This window comes from Pristiophorus japonicus, chromosome 6 (genome assembly GCF_044704955.1).
Source record: "Pristiophorus japonicus isolate sPriJap1 chromosome 6, sPriJap1.hap1, whole genome shotgun sequence".
NCBI lineage: Eukaryota > Metazoa > Chordata > Chondrichthyes > Pristiophoridae > Pristiophorus > Pristiophorus japonicus.
This window is the reverse complement of record NC_091982.1, coordinates 123284658-123301399: the sequence shown is the minus strand read 5'-3', so window position 1 is coordinate 123301399 and position 16742 is coordinate 123284658. Positions and strand designations below refer to the sequence as shown.

Sequence of the window (16742 nt, the reverse complement as noted above, 5' to 3'; positions counted from 1 at the left end):
GAGTCTCAACAGACAGGTGAGCATTCACCTAAAATCTAACTATCAGTAACGCACATTTATTTCCTCATTCCATTCTACCATGAGAATAGCTATCGTGGCTTATTGTGCTGGGAGTATCCAGTATATTTGCAGCTGCAATGCTTATCTATCATATGAGAAGGAGCACAATCACTTTAAGGAGCTTAATAATCCTTACTGTTATGTTTTGAATAAAGAGTCAGACGAGATACAGCAAGCTCAAAGTAAGGTGTGACCGTAGTCCTTTATTACAGATCTCAGAGTGCCTCTCCAGCCTGTGAGGCCTCCTTATAGACAGGTGCTCCCAAGGGATTGTGCTCCCTTGGGACTCCAGGGGATAAGCCCTCTGGTGGTTAGACATGGTATTTACAGGTTTACATACATAACACTTACATTACTAGAAAAGTATTGAAACTTATTCTTCAATATCTTCTCAGCTTCTGTATTAGGTGTGGCTGAGTGGCAGCACTCCCCTCTCTGTCAGAAGGTTGTGGGTCCAAGACCCTCTCCAGAGACTTGAGCACAGGGTCTAGACCGACACTCCAGTGCATTGCTGAGGGAGTGTTGCACAATTGGAGGTGCCATCTGTTGATGAGACGTTGAACCGATGCACTGTCTGCCCTCTCAGCGGGATGTCAAAGATCCCACGGCAGTGAGGTCGCGCACTATTGCAGCCAGTTAAAAGGAACTGAAATTGGGGCAGAATTCTACATCTGCTCCACTCGTACCACATGCAACGTGAGTTTATTTTGCAAAAGGCTGATTTATCCCTGGTGACCCCATGAACATTGGTGACCCCGTGAACCTTAGTGATCCCCTGTACCTTGGTACCCCATACACACTCTGTGTCCGATCCCAGACTATTACATCCTGTACCCCACACCCGCTCTGGGTCCCATCCCAGACTATTACATCCTGTACCCCATACACACTCTGTGTATCCCATCCCAGACTATTACATCCTGTACCCGACAATCTGTGTACCCCATCCCAGACTATTACATCCTGTACCCCACACTCACTCTGTGTATCCCATCCCAGACTATTACATCCTGTACCCGACACCCGCTCTGTATCCCATCCCAGACTACGATATCCTGTACCCCACACTTTGTGGTCCCATCCCAGACTATTACATCCTGCACCCCACACTCGCTCTGTATCCCATCTCAGTGCCCCTGGACTGCACTCACTGGGCCCTGGGCTTCAGGATGGTGAAGACACCAGTTATTAAAGGAATTGAACAGCACACAGACAATGAACACACCAGGACCTGTAGCTGCTACTACCAGCGAGACAGGGGTGAAGATTAGGGTAACCATACCTCACCATTTTCTGGGGACAGTCACCGGATGAGGTGCTCTTTCTCCGGGCAATCAATGTCCCCACAAGAGTTTCCGGTTCACGAAACTCGTTCCCAAATAGACTACAGCTATATTCCGTGGAATATATGCATATCATACTGTTAGCATAATCACAGTTTCAGGTCAATGGACTGAACAGTGTTATTGTATTATTGACAAACTGTCTGAACACGCTTCAATAGTGTGATGTTACATCTACAGAAATTAAATGCACATTTGATTTGCATTTGTAGTGTAATGGTCTTTGCTGCTGGAAAATATTGTGTTGCTATGCTGCACAACCTACATTTTCCATCCTGGTTACTTTGCTGTGGTCCCAGCCTGTGTGCCCCCGGATTCAGTTTAGAAAATATAGTCATCCTAGTGAAGGGAGAAGTATGTACAAGTGTGTTGTTCTTTCACTGCCTGCAATCTCTGTTTCTCTTCAGGTTCTGGGTGTGTTTCAAACACAAACTCCTGAAATTAGGGTGTTTTCGTGAGGGCTCGGCAGCGCCAAGTGGTTTCTGTGAAAATGAAACTCGCCGAACAGAAATGAGATTTCAGGAGATACCAAAGACTGAGCCTGTTATTGGAATGTGTGGGGGGTGGAACAAGCAAGGCAGTGGGTAGAAATTACTCTCACTGGAGGTGACATTAGAGTCAATACACAGACAGCAACAGAGTAGCTCACTGCAAACACTTCACACAACCTTCACCAGGGGCCCAGCTTCAGAAACTTTTACTGAGAACAGAACAGGTTCAGCAGTGACTGGAAATGGAGTTTCGTTTATATCTGTTGTTGTTTATCACCAAGGCAACAGGTTGTTCAGTGAAAATACTGCGGATGCTGGAAATCTGATATAAAACAGAAAATGCTGGAATTACTCAGCAGGTCAGCAGGTCAGGCAGTATCTGTGGAGACAACATACAGCGAGCCCTGAGCAGCCCCAGTGAGATAACACAGAGCGGGCCCTGAGCAGCCCCAGTGAGATAACACAGAGCGGGCCCTGAGCAGCCCCAGTGAGATAACACAGAGCGGGCCCTGAGCAGCCCCAGTGAGATAACACAGAGCGGGCCCTGAGCAGCCCAGTGGGACAACAAATAAATGTTGCCTTGCAGTTGCCGAAGGGACCCCGTGCCGGCCGCTTCTGTCCCGGGCCGAATGGCCGCCGACCGGAAGGACTCCAAACCGGACCCGGGCCATCCCAGCTGAAAGGACTCCACACCTGCCCACGCCTGTCCCTGTGGTCGCACACCAGGTGTTCATTGTGCTGGCAGATTGGGGGAACGTGGAACCGGCCGAGGGGACTCCAGGCCGGCGCCGTTCAACCCAACCTCTTAAACTCCTGACCAACTTTTAATTAATTTTTAAACTTTTAATCAACCTTTAAACTTTTTAAACAATTTGAGATAACTTTTAAAACTTACATTTTAGACTTTTAATCGAAATACTTTAAACATCTATTATTGATCTACATCTTAGACTTTTTAACAACCTTAAGAAACTTTTTAAACAAATTGGGAATTTTTATCAACGTTTAAGTTTTAAAATAACTGTGGAAGTGACCTTCCTAATGCCTGCCCCCCAACCTAGCCTTGGGCCAGCTACCATCACTGGTGCTACCCGGCGCCGAGCTTGTGGCCAACACTTCGCCGTAGGCAATTAAACTTATCGAGCTGTGCCTGATCTCCAGTTGTCTTGGACCCCCTTGTCACTGGACCAAGACCTTGCTCAGCTAAGCCCGTGTGGTTGCCGGTGTGTAGCAGCCATCCCACGTTAAAAGGACTCACGCACAGGCATCTTCCACTTCGTCAATATGATTTCAGGACCCGGAACCTCATGGACAATCCCAACAGTAACAGGCTGGAACGCCGCACCGCCATAGTTGCCCGGGAACTCAGACGTTTTGACATTGACATCACCGCCCTAAACGAGACCCGGCGGGCAGGGGAAGGCCAGTTGAAGGAACTTCTGGAAGGGAAACCAGAGGCAGAACGCCGCCTTCATGGAATCGACTTTGCTGTCAAGAATGAGCTGGTCGACCGCCTCAAAGACCCCCCCCTGTGGGGTTAACGGACACCTCATGACTCTCCGTATCACCCTATCTCGGAATTAATGTGCCACAGACATCAGTGCGTACACCCCTACATCGATCCAACGGATGAGGCTAAAGAGGGATTTTATTCCAACCTCGAGACATCCTTGTCCCGCGTCCCCATGGGCGACAAATTGATCCTCCTGGGTGATTTTAATGCCATGGTTGGCAAAGATACTCTGGGGAGGTGTGATTGGCAGAGAAGGGGTCGGGAAAGCCAACTCCAGCAGTACCCTACTCCTGGCAAAATGTCTAGAACATGAACTCTCATCACCAACACCCTGTTCTGCCAGAAGGACAAATACAAGGCATCGTGGCAACACCCTCGCTCCAAATACTGGCACCTGTTCGACTATGTCATCGTCCGAGCCAGGGATCGCAAGGATGTGCGCATCACCCACGCCATGACAGGAGCTGACGACTGCTGGACAGACCACCGCCTAATCCAATCCATCATCAATATTAACATAGCCCCAAAGCAGAGGGGACAACAGAAGCAGTGCCACAAAAAAGTCAATGCCGGGGCACTTAAAGACCCAACTAAGAGAGCCCTATACAGCCAGCGCCTCAGCCAATCTGGCTTGCCTTGATGACCTTGAGATGCTGAATGCCCATAGCGCTTGGTCTGCCCTCCAGGTCTCTATAACCAGTGCCTGTGATGAGACACTTGATCACTCAAGCACAAAACATCAGGACTGGTTTGATGAAAATGATCAGGAGATCGAAGAACTAATAGATCGCAAGCGCAAAGCATTTCTGAGCCTCAAGCAACAGCCCAACTCGGGAGCAGCAAAATAACATTCCAGACGGCTCAAGGCTCAGGTCCAACAAAAAACCCTGGACCTAAAGAACAGGCGGTGGATGGAGAAAGCACAGGAGATACAACAACTGGCCAACAGCCACGATATGCGAGGATTCTTCGCTGCACGCAAGGCCACCTACGGTCCAAACTCCCAAGGCCCCACCCCACTCCTGGCCAAGAATGGGGAAACACTCATTAAGGACACCGAGGCTGTCAGGGCCCAATGGAAGGATAACTTTGAAGATCTCCTCAATCGAGACTCTGCCTTTGACTCGAGTGTTCTCGACTCCTTCCCACAGCATGCGACCCACCACCCACTCAGTGAAACTCCAATGTTGCACGAGGTTGGCAAAGCCATAAAGCAGCTTAAAAACAACAAGACGACGGGTGCGGATGGAATCCCTGCTGAGGTGCTAAAATATGGCGGAGAGGCGCTGTTGGCGTGGATACATGACCTCATCTCTCATCTGGAGGGAGGAGATCTCAGAGATGCAGTGACTGTGACCATTTTTTAAAAGGGGACAAGTCCGACTGCAGCAACTACAGGGGAATCTCCCTGCTTTCAGCCACTGGGAAAGTTGTCGCTCGAGTTCTCCTCAATCGTCTGTTCACTGTGGCCGAGAAGCTCCTCCCAGAGTCACAGTGCGGATTTCGTCCCCTACAGGGCACAACAGACATGATCTTTGCAGCGCACCAGTTGCAGAAAAAATGCAGGGAGCAGCGCCAGCCCTTATACATGGCCTTTTTCGATCTTACAAAAGCCTTTGACACTGTCAACCGTGAGGGTCTATGGAGCGTCCTCCTCCGTTTCAGATGCCACCAAAAGTTTGTCAACATCCTTTGCCTGCTTCACGATGACATGCAGGCTGTCATCCTTACCAACAGATCCATTACAGACCCAATCCACATCCGGACTGGGGTCAAACAGGGCTGCGTTATCACTCCAACCCTGTTCTTAATCTTCCTCGCTGCCATGCTCCATCTCACAATCAACAAGCTCCTCGCTGGAGTGGAACTAAACTACAGAACCAGTGGGAAGCTGTTTAACCTACGCCACCTCCAGGCCAGGTCCAAGATCACCCCAACCTCTGTCGCGAGCTGCAGTACACAGACGACATCTGCGTCTGTGCACATTTAGAGGCTGAACTCCAGGATATAGTCAAGGTATTCACTGAGGCAAATGAAAGCCTGGGCCTTACGCTTAACATCCGTAAGACAAAGATCCTCCACCAGCCTGTCACCGCCGCACAGCACTGCCCTCCAATCATCAAGACCCACGGCGCGGCCCTGGACAACGTGGACCATTTCCCATATCTCGGGAGCCTCTTATCAACAAAGGCGGACATTGATGTGGAGATTCAGCATCGCCTCCAGTGCGCCAGTGCAGCCTTCAGCCATCTGAGAAAAAGAATGTTTGAAGACCAGGCCCTCAAATCTACCACCAAACTCATGGTCTACAGGGCTTTAGTAATACCCGCTCTCCTGTATGGATCTGAGGCATGGACGATGTATAGAAGGGACCTCAAGTCGCTGGAGATATATCACCAACGATGTCTCTGCAAGATCTTGCAAATTCCCTGGGAGGACAGGCACACCAACATCAGTGTCCTCGACCAGGCTAACATCCCCAGCATTGAAGCACTGACCACACGCGATCAGCTTCGCTGGGCAGGCCACATAGTACGCATGCCAGATACGAGACTCCCTAAGCAAATGCTTTATGCGAAGCTCCTTCATGGTAAACAAGCCAAAGGAGGACAGCGGAAACGTTATAAGGACACCCTCAAAGCCTCCCTGGTAAAGTGCGACATCACCACTGACACCTGGGAGACCCTGGCCGCAGACTGCCCGAGATGGAGAAAGTCCATCCGGGAGGGCGTTGAGCTCTTTGAGTCTCAACGCAAAGAGCATGAGGAGGCCAAGCGCAGGCAGCGGAAGGAGCACCCGGCAAACCAGCCCTACCGACCTCTTCTCTCGACAAATGTCTGTCCCACCTGTAACAGGGTCTGTGGCTCTCATATCGGACTGTTTAGTCATCAAAAAACTCACTTTGGGAGTGGAAGCAAGTCCTCCTCGATTCGGAGGGACTGCCTATGATGATGATCTGTGGAGAGAGAAGAAACAAGAGTTAATGCTTCAGGTCGATGTCCATTCGTCATAACAGGAAACAGTTAGAGACAGATACAGGTTTTAAGAAAGTACAGTTGCAGGGAAAGGGGGAGGGGAGGAAAGAACAAAAGGGACAATCTGGAATAGGGGGAAGGCAGGAGGGATTCAATGAAACAAGGGATGATGGTGCGAAGGAAAAGGGGATGGTCCTGGGACAATAAAAAGCTCAAGCGATGGGTCGTGTTGAGCTGAAAATGACAAAAGCATAATCATTACCAGCAATAGCTGTCTGAAACAATGGCAGCAGTGCGTATGATCTGAAATGGTTAAATTCACTGTCCGGAAGGCTGTGTAGTGGCGACTGGAAAGGTGAGGTGCTGTTTCTCGAGTTTAAGTTGAGCTTCATTGTAACGGTGTTGAAAGCTGAGGACAAGGAGACGAGAGTGGGAGTGGGCGGAGAATTAAAATGATAGCAGAACACAAGCTCAGGGTCACACGTGGTGTCATACCTCACAAAAAGCCCCAGGTCATCGCTGCAGGACTTCCTCAGGGCAGTGTCCTAGGACCAACCATCTTCAGCTGCTTCATCAATGCTCTTCCCTCCATCATATGGTCAGACATGGGGATTTCGCTTATGATTGCAGTGTTCAGTGCCATTCACAATTCCTCAGATAATGAAGCAGTCCATGACCGTATGCAGCGAGACGTGGACAGTATTCAATCTTGGGCTGATAAGTGGTTCAATGTGGACTGTAGAGGAGCATGCCAGCAGCAGCACCAGGTGTACCTAAAAATGAGGTGCCAACCTGGGGAAGCAGCGACACAAGATGCATGCTAAACAGCAGAAGCAGCATGCTATAGACAGGGCTAAGCGATCCCACAATCAACGGATCAGATCAAAGCTTTGCAGTCCTGCCACATCCAGTTGTGAATGGTGGTGGACCATTTAACAACTAACGGGAGGAAGAGGCTCCATGAATATCCCCTACCTCAATGATGGCGGAGCCCAGCGCGTGAGTGCAAAAGTCAAGGCTGAAGCGTTTACAACCATCTTCAGCCAGAAGTGCCGAGTGGATGATCCATATCGGTCTCTTCCTGAGGTCCCCACCATCACAGAAGCCAGTCTTCAGCCAATTCGATTTACTCCATGTGATATCAAGAAATGGGTGAGCGCACTGGATACAGCAAGGACTATGGGTCCCGACAACATCTCGGCTGTCACGCTGAAGACTTGTGCTCCAGAACTAGCCATACCTCTAGTCAAGCTGTTCCAGTACAGCTACAACACTAGCATCTACCCGACAATGTGGAAAATTGCCCAGGTATGTCCTGTCCACAAAAATCAGGACAAATCCAATCTGGCCAATTTCCACCCCATCAGTCTACTCTCAAACTTCAGCAAAGATATGAAAGATGTTGTCGATAGTGCGATCAAGCAGCACTTGCTCACCAATAACCTGCTCACCGATGCCCAGTTTGGGTTCCACCAAGACCACATGGTTCCAGACCTCATTACAACCTTGGTCCAAACATGGACAAAAGAGCTGAATTTCAGAGGTGAGGTGAGAGTGACTTTCCTTGACATCAAGACAGCATTTGACCGAGTGTGGCATCAAGGAGCCCTAGTAAAACTGAAGTCAGTGGGAATAAGGGGGGAAGCTCTCCACTGGCTGGAGCCATACTTAGCACGTAGAAAGATGGTTGTGGTGGTTGGAAGTCAATCATCACAGTCCCAGGACATCGCTGCAGCAGTTCCTCAGAACAGTGTCCTAGGCCCAACCATCTTCAGCTGCTTCATCAATGACCTTCCTTCCATCAGAAAGTCAGCAGTGGGGATGTTCGCTAATGATTGCACCGTGTTCAGTGCCATTCGCAACTCCTCAGATAATGAAACAGTCCATGCCCGCTTGCAGTGAGACCTGGACGACATTCAGGCTTGGGCTGATAAGACAGGTGTATTCCTGTCCAGAAAAGTGGGTGGCTCAGTCTTGGGCCCATTCTGACTTGGTGCCCTTTCAGTTGGGACTCGTCCTTCCCATATTCAACACATATTGCAGGGCGATATGATAGAAATGTTTAAAATGGTGAAAGATGGGTTGGGTAGATGGAAGCAGGCTGCTTCCAGGGGTTGAAGGGTCAAGGCGAGGAGCCAGAGATACAAGAATAAATGTAAGATATTTGGAACATTGACCAAGAGAAACATCTTTACACAGAGCATTGTGAGGCTGTGGAATCACTCCCAGGGTTAGTGGTTGAGGCACTAAGCGGTCGAAATTCGATTGTTACCGCCAGCTAAATTACCGCCGCACCTGGGAGAGGTGGCATCTGGGCACAAAGGGCTGAGCGTTGCTTGGAAATTTGGTTCTGGGTTTTCGAGGGCGCAAAGTTTTGCCACCCCGTCGACTATCACCATGGAAATCCTGACGTCAGTACGCGTGCAACGTCTCGATGGCGCCGGTCTCCCCAAATTCCCTTTTGGCGCCTCACTTACCGGCTGGCAGGGAACACACCACAAACAGTCGAGGTAACCATTCTGGGGCGGTATTTAAGGGGAGTTGCAGCCGGGGCACAGAGGTCACGGTCAGTCCTGCATTTTCCCCTCGCAGAGTGCGTAGGTGTTGGCGTGCTGCGACTACCCAGCTTCACAACTAGTATTTCGCAAACATTGGCAGGTTTTCAGATCTAATCCATTGGCGACTGAATGGGGGCAGTAATGGCACACCACCTCGTCCTGCATCGAAGACTTCAAAGGTGCTGGCTACAGAGATGGGTTATGACCAATGTGGGTCAATGCCAGAGGAGAGGACCCAGACATTGGGGCAGGAGGCCGTACATAAGCAGGGTTTACCGTGCACATTACTGTTACCTTGGTATGTCTGAGGAGCAGTGCATAAGCAGGCTACGGTTCCACAAGGGGATGATCACCGAACTCTGCCACCTCCTACAGACATACCTCGAAGCTGACATCGGCACCAGGACCTCGCCGTCAGTGCCAGTGAAAGTGACCGTAGCCCTCAAACAAGGTCAGTATCTCAGCCCACGATCACGCAATTCTTTCGTAAACAAGTACAATTATTTACATGAGTTCAGAATCAAACAAGGTTAGCACCTGTGGCCACTATCACACAATTCTTTCATGGGTCATCCAAGTGCAATTATTTACATGAGTTCATAATCGAACAAGATCAGCATCTGTGGCCACTATCACACAGTTCTTCAGTGGGTCTTTCTCAGTGATTTTCCACCCCTTCCCTTCTCCCCCTCCCATGCTTCTGCTCCTCCTCAATGGGGTCTCAGTGCCTGCAGCAAGGCTGGTAGAAGATTGCTCTTGTAGTGCCGCTGCCACACCTGATGGCCTAGCAAGACATAACTGACCAGCTCGAGCTCTGGCAGACTGCATCACCTCAGCATGGGCGGCAGTAGTCTGTGATGGATGGGTTGCAGAGAGTGGCAGGTACATGGGCGGAATGATGTTATCCAACAGGCCCGACAAGCTGCTACTTCCCCCGGGGCAGAGGTTCAGAACCTGGAGCAATCTGGGTGAACACAGATAGCTGCCTTGCTTCCGCAACGTTAGATCCCCGCTGGACTGATGGGGCCCCAGACATGATGGCAGCGGTCAGTGCGTGTGTGCCATCATGTTCATTCGACATCAGGGCAGACTGCGACTGCAGAACACCACAGAGCTGCTTGATGACACCATGTACTGACGACATGACAGTCTGCAGGCCTACCATAGCGTCAGCCTGGTGCATAATGGCTACTGCCACGTCAGCCATAGCCCCATGTCTGGGACCCCATGGTCACTTGTGGCATCCAACATCCATTGGTATCTACCAAGGAGGGGCTCCACGGGCTGCTGAGAGACATGTGCAATTGTTGAGGCGGATTCCTCCACCCTCACAGCTCGTGAATCGAAACTCTCGGGCACCCTTGCCAGTGCACCCAGCAGATCGTGGTGCATCCGCAATGATTGTCTTATGACAACCTCCAATTCAGGCTCCTGATCAGAGTGCTGCTGAGCATCATTCGGGCGCACACTCACCCTCCGGGGAGCTGTCCTTCGGGCTTCTCCTCCCTCATGTTGTTGCTGCAGGCCACTGTGTCCCGGAGCATCATCCACCTCCATCTCCCCGACCACACCTCCACCAAAAAGCTGCTGGCCCGCTCTGTGATGACGTTGGATCATCGGTCACGTCCAGAGAGGTGTCCTCTGCCTCCTCGTGCTCTCCACCACCACCCACAGTCGAAGGCTGACGTGCAGGCTCCTGGCCATCTGGGTCATCATCTGAAAGCACAAAGCCAGAGGTTACCTGCAGGGGAGGGGGCCAGCACTGGGAAAGCTGTTCGAAAATGTCAGTCGTGGAAAGTGGTGAAGGATTGTGGTGTCAGGCTGAGTGGCCTGCTGGATGCTGCAAAGAAACTCAACAATGCGTTACAGTCCCGAGGGGGCTCGGTCTCACTCACTGCCACCACACCCACTTGTGCACCCATCAGGGCCGAGACGTGTTCCTCCAACGCAGTTACTGGTTCATGATCAGGGTCCCCTCCTCTGGTCTGCAGCAAGTCCCGCCGCCTCTCCAGGGCATCAAGCAGTGCAGCGAGGGCAACGTTGGAGAAGCGGTGAGTGCGCTAGCGAGCTGCTACTGCATCTGCCATCGTCACCCTGTGAGTGAGTGCATAGGAAGCGAATAATCGCACAAGGCGTGCCGCGCCCAATCACCACCTGAGTTGAGTCCAGTATGTCTGTGCACAGTTACAAATGGTGATTGCTGCCTGGATGTTGCCGCCGCACTTGCTGCCACTCACTCCCACCCCCAGACCTCACCAGAGTAGCTTGCAACGCCTGATTTAGCGCTGCAATCCCCTCTTCAGGCGGAAAAACTGAATTTCGCAGTTGGTGGTGGGAACTACCACCTGCTGGAGCCAGGATAAAATCTCCTTTCAGACAGTGTCACTGCCTCCAAAATGGTGGGAACGAATTTTGATCCCTGAGCTCTGTTGTGACAATTGACCCTTGTGCTTTTATCCAAGGCAGGCCTCAGCCCAGTCATTTGTTTCAAATGTTGCTGCAATGATTTGAGTGGTGCAGGTATCAGGGATCAGCAACAACAACAATGTTTATTTATATAGCGCCTTAAATGTAGTGAAACGTCCCAAGGTGCTTCACGGAGTATTATGAGATAAAAATTTGATCATTGTCTATCTTGGACCGCACAAAGTAGAACTCCTTGCCCTGTTCTTGAATCCTTTTGGCAAGCTTTGCATCGTTCTCTCTGAATCGTGACTGGGACACAACGATGAAAAAGTCACAGGACTAGAACCTCCACTTTTTTTGCATGCTTAATGCCCACCTAACGCCCATTTTACTGCGGAACTGACGTATAACGCCCAGATATTGCCCATTTTGGTGCAAAATGGAAACTGATGGCCTGTTTGAGGAAACTCATCACCGAGTGTTACTTCCTCATGTGCTTAATGCCGGGAAAAAATATTACCGCCTGCTCACTTTTTTCGGGCGGAATCATTAGAATGGGTGAATTCACAGCGTTTCTTTCCGCATGGATTTAACGGCGAAATTCATTATTGACGCCCACCAACTTTTTTTTGTCGTAAAGAACACATTTGGCAAAACTAACGCACAGTAGATCGCCCACCGTCACTTTCCCCACCTCGCACACATATCGCCCATAATATCGCTTGCCCGAAAAAATGGCCACATAAAGTGGAACTGTTCTGAACGAACGCAGCAGTGAGGCTGACATTTTTTAAAATCCCATTCTTATGTGAGGAGCTGAAATCTAAACGATTTGTCTGAAAGAGCGTTGATGTGAGTGACAATGCTGACACACTGCTGTGTGTGTGCAGCTCAGTCATCAATGGTGCCCATCACTTTGCTCCAGTTAAAGTTTACGTTGATTGATGTTAAGTTGTATTTAACTCTTTTATGTTAAGGAATCAACAGCGTGTAACAGTGTAGCTATCTGAGACAATGCGCAACAAGGTTATGTTCAACAACAAAAATTTTATCCCAACATTGGTCTGAAATCATAAGTATCACAGGCAAAAACACCCAACCCCCGCCTACATCCCACTTTTTCCACCATTGACATAAATCACATGTTCAACATGTCCAGTAACACAGAATACAAAGGCAAAGCAGGAGCATGGTCCCCAGCCCCCATACATTGCAACAAATTGCATACACCAAGATGGAGATATAACACAGCCATCACCTGTGGACATGTGTAAAGTCCTGTCCCCTCAGTACAGATTCACACGAGGCATGTAGTGAAGTCAAGGTCACTCTGGACCTACACCTTTATTTCACAGCTCTGGAATGCTGCACTTGCCTGCGACCTGTCCTTATATACCTGTCTCTTGCAAGTGCACCCCTGGTGGTAAGGTATGCTGGTGGTTACAGGTCATATCTTATTACAGTCGTGTATAGCATGTGAGGATACAGTTATATATAATAATGTAAGATACATGACATCACCCTTCCCCAAGGTCTTATTGTCTTTATAGGTTCAGTCTCTCAGGTGGTCTACACTCTCGCGTGGAGCGTCTGAGTTGTGGTTCAGTTGTTTGCCTTGGTGCCTGTTTTTCTTTGGGTGTGGTTGCTGGTATCTCGCCTGGGCTGTCTGTTTCGATTGGTGTGATTGTTGTTGACTCGCCTGGGCTGTCTGTTGGGATTGCTCTTTCCTCAGGTTGTTCCCTCTTTCTGTCCACCAGGTGTGGTGCGAGTTCCACATTGTGGTCTGCCTCTGGTTCCGCAGTGTTGTTGGTAAATCTGCTTTTGACTTGGTCTACATGCCTCCAGCAGGTTTTGCCATTGTTCATTTGTACTACCAGTAGCCTGTTTCCTTCCTTGCCCGTTACTGTCCCTGCAAGCCATTTGGGACCCCTGCCATAGTTTAGTAAAAACACTTTGTCCCCTATCTCATTCCATCTCCCCCTCGAATTTCTATCATGATACTCAGTCAGCTTACGGCGCTTTGGCTCAATGATTTTGTGCATGTCTGGGAGGATTAATGAGAGCCTTATTTTTAAAGTCCTTTTCATCAACAGTTGCGCCGGGGGTGGCGGGGGGGGGGGGATCCCAGTCAGTGAGTGCGGACGATATCTGTATGCCAGCAGCAGTCGCGACAGGTGTCCCTGCAGCATGGGACCTTGGATTTTAAGCATGCCTTGTTTAATGATTTGCACTGCTCTCTCCGCCTGGCCGTTGGAGGCCAGCTTGAATGGTGCCGTCTTGACGTGATTTATGCCGTGGTCAATTATAAAGTCTTGGAATTCTGCGCTGGTGAAGCACGGACCATTGTCACTGACCAATATGTCAGGGATTCCGTGCGTTGTAAACATGGTTGCGAGGCTCTCCACAATGGTGGAGGTTGTGCTCGAGTTTAAAATGGTGCATTCGATCCACTTTGAAAATGCATCTAGAACTACGAGGAACATTTTGCCCATGAATGTGCCCACATAGTCTACGTGCACCCGCGACCAAGGTTTGGTAGGCCAGGGCCAGGGGCTGAGTGGAGCCTCCCTGGGGGCATTACTGAGTTGTGCACAAATGGTGCACCTTCGGACGCAGAGCTCCAAGTCCGCGTCAATACCAGGCCACCAGACGTGGGATCTGGCTATGGCCTTCATGAGAACGATCCCCGGGTGCTCGCGGTGGAACACCTGGACAAATGCCTCTCTGCCTCGCAGAGGCATGACTACTCGGCTGCCCCACATCAGGCAGTCTGCTTGTAGTGATAGCTCATGCATGCGCCTGTGAAAGGGTTTTAATTCCTCGGGGCAGGCATCGTGAGCCTCTGCCCAGTCACCGGTTAGGATACATCTTTTTACTAAGGATAACGTGGGGTCGCTGGCCGTCCCAGCTCTGATTTGGCGAGCCGTCATGGGCGAACCTGTGGACTCAAAGGCATTGATTGCCATGACTATCTCACAGTCCTGTTTGTCAGACCCTTCTGTGGTCGCCAGGGGCAGCCGCTGAGCGCGTCGGCACAGTTGTCTGTGCCTGGCCTGTGCTTTATGGTATCGTCATAGGGCTCCAGCATGAGTGCCCACCGTTGAATTTGCGCCGAGGTGTTGGCGTTTATTGCCTTGCTCTCGGATAGGAGGGACGTGAGGGGCTTGTGGTCGGTTTCTAACGCGAACTTGGCCCCGAAAAGGTATTGGTGCATCTTTTTGACACCGTACACGCACGCACTCCTTCTCTACCATTCTGTACCGCGATCCGCCCGCAAAAGTGAGTTGGAGGCATAAGCTATGGGTTGTAATTTGCTCGCTCTATTGACATGTTGCAAAACACACCCGACCCCATACGCTGATGCATCGCATGTGAGAAATAGCTTTTTACCTGGGTCAAAGAAAGTCAAAACACTGTTGGAACACAGAAGGTTGCGTGCCTTATTGAAGGCGCGTTCCTGGGCGTCCCCCAAAACCAATCGCACCCCTTCCTGACTAGCATGTGGAGAGGCTCCAGCAGCGTGCTTAAGTTTTGCATAAAGTTCCCAAAGTAATTGAGTAGCCCGAGAAAGGCACGCAGTTCTGAGACATTCCGGGGCCTGGGTGCCAGGCGAATTGCTTATGTTTTGGACTCTGTTGGTCGGATTCCATCAGCGGCAATCCTTCTGCCCAAAAATTCAACCTCGGGTGCGAGAAACAGGCACTTGGATTTCTTGACTCGTAGGCCTACCCGATCCAACCGCTTTAGTACTTCCTCCAAATTACGGAGATGGGAGTCGGTGTCCCTGCCCGTGATAAGTATGTCGTCTTGAAATACAATTGTCCCCGGGATGGACTTGAGCAGACTCTCCATGTTGCGCTGGAAAGGCCAGCTGCCGACCTGATGTCGAATGGGCATCTATTGTACATGAAAAGGCCTCGATGTGTGTTGATGGTGGTGAGTAGCTTGGATTCCTCGGTCAATTCTTGCGTCATATACGCAGATGTGAGGTCTAATTTTGAGAAAAGTTTACCTCCAGCCAATGTGGCAAATAAGTCCTCCGCTCTGGGCAGCGGGTACTGGTCCTGTAGGGAGACTCTGTTTATGGTAGATTTGTACTCCCCACAGATTCGTACGGATCCATCAGGCTTCATGACTGGAACGATGGGACTTGCCCAGTCGCTAAATTCCACAGGTGATATAATGCCTTCCCGCAGAAGCCTGTCTAGTTCGTGTTCAATCTTTTCCCTCATCACATAGGGTACAGCTCTGGCCTTGTGATAGACCGGTCTAGCATCCTGTGTGATGTAGATTTTGACTTTGGCCCCTTTGAAAGTGCCCACACCTGGCTGAAAGAGATGTTCAAATCACTTTATAACTGTTGAGCAGGAGGTCCGTTCCTCTGGCGACATGGCATGAATATCATCCCGTTTCCAGTTTAGTTTTGCCAGCCAGCTTCTCCCCAGCAGTGCTGGGGGTTCTCCGGGGACAATCCACAGGGGAAGTCGGTTCATTATCCCTTTGTGTGTGACAGAGAGCATGGCGCTGCCAAGGACTGGTACGATTTCTTTGGTATAGGTCCTTAGTGTGGTGAGTTTTGGTCTGTCTCTTTTATGCGGCCACAGTTGTTCAATTTGTTGAGCGCCCATGAGTGATTGACTCGCTTCCGTATCCAGCTCCATGTTGACAGATATCCCATTGAGTAGGACCCTCATCATTATAGGAGGCGTCCTGTTGTAGGAGCAGCGGCCATTGATCGTGTTAACCCGCTGTACACCGGTGTCCCGGGTACTGTCCCCACCATCTTCTGTTCCGCTTTCCGACCCATCCGATTCGCATACCAGCTGAGCTGCCGTTTTTTTGCACATGTGGGCCAAATGCCCTGTATATTCACAATTTCTGCAAACAGCCTGCTGAAATCGACATCCCCTTGACGAGTGCCCACCCCCACACCTCCAGCACAGACCTGTTCCATTGTTCAATGTGTTCCCAAAGAATGAGCTGCGTCTGGCTGATCTCTCTTGAGCTTCTCTCAGTTTGTAGTTGATTGCTCGCATTGTGGGTTGATGAGGTGTGAACGGCCGTTCCTGTGGCCCTTGATGTCTTCTGCCTGCTGTCGAGAGACTGTTCTCCCAGTTTTGTCTGTGTGTGGGGGTAGCAGCTTGATGGCTTCTGCCTGCTGTCGAGAGCCTGTTCTCCCGGTTTTGTCTGTGTGTGGGGGTAGCAGCTTGATTAGTGCTGTGAACTTCTTCCGATATTTCGTTAGTTGTCGTACCTGCATTGTAAATCAACCTCGTTTCTTCTTCCCCTACCAAGAATGTCTGTGCAACCAGTGCTGCTGCCTCTAAGGTCAGATTCTTGATCTCTATGAGCTTTCGGAATATGCCTGCATGGCCTATTCCTTCAATGAAAAAGTC

At 50.3% G+C, this 16742-nt stretch overlaps 1 pseudogene; it reads right to left on the bottom strand.

The window, feature by feature from the left end:
* The window catches only part of LOC139265234 (interferon-inducible GTPase 5-like), a 32925-nt pseudogene extending 32646 nt beyond the window's left edge, over positions 1-279 (bottom strand).
* Between the last annotated feature and the right edge of the window lie 16463 nt (positions 280-16742).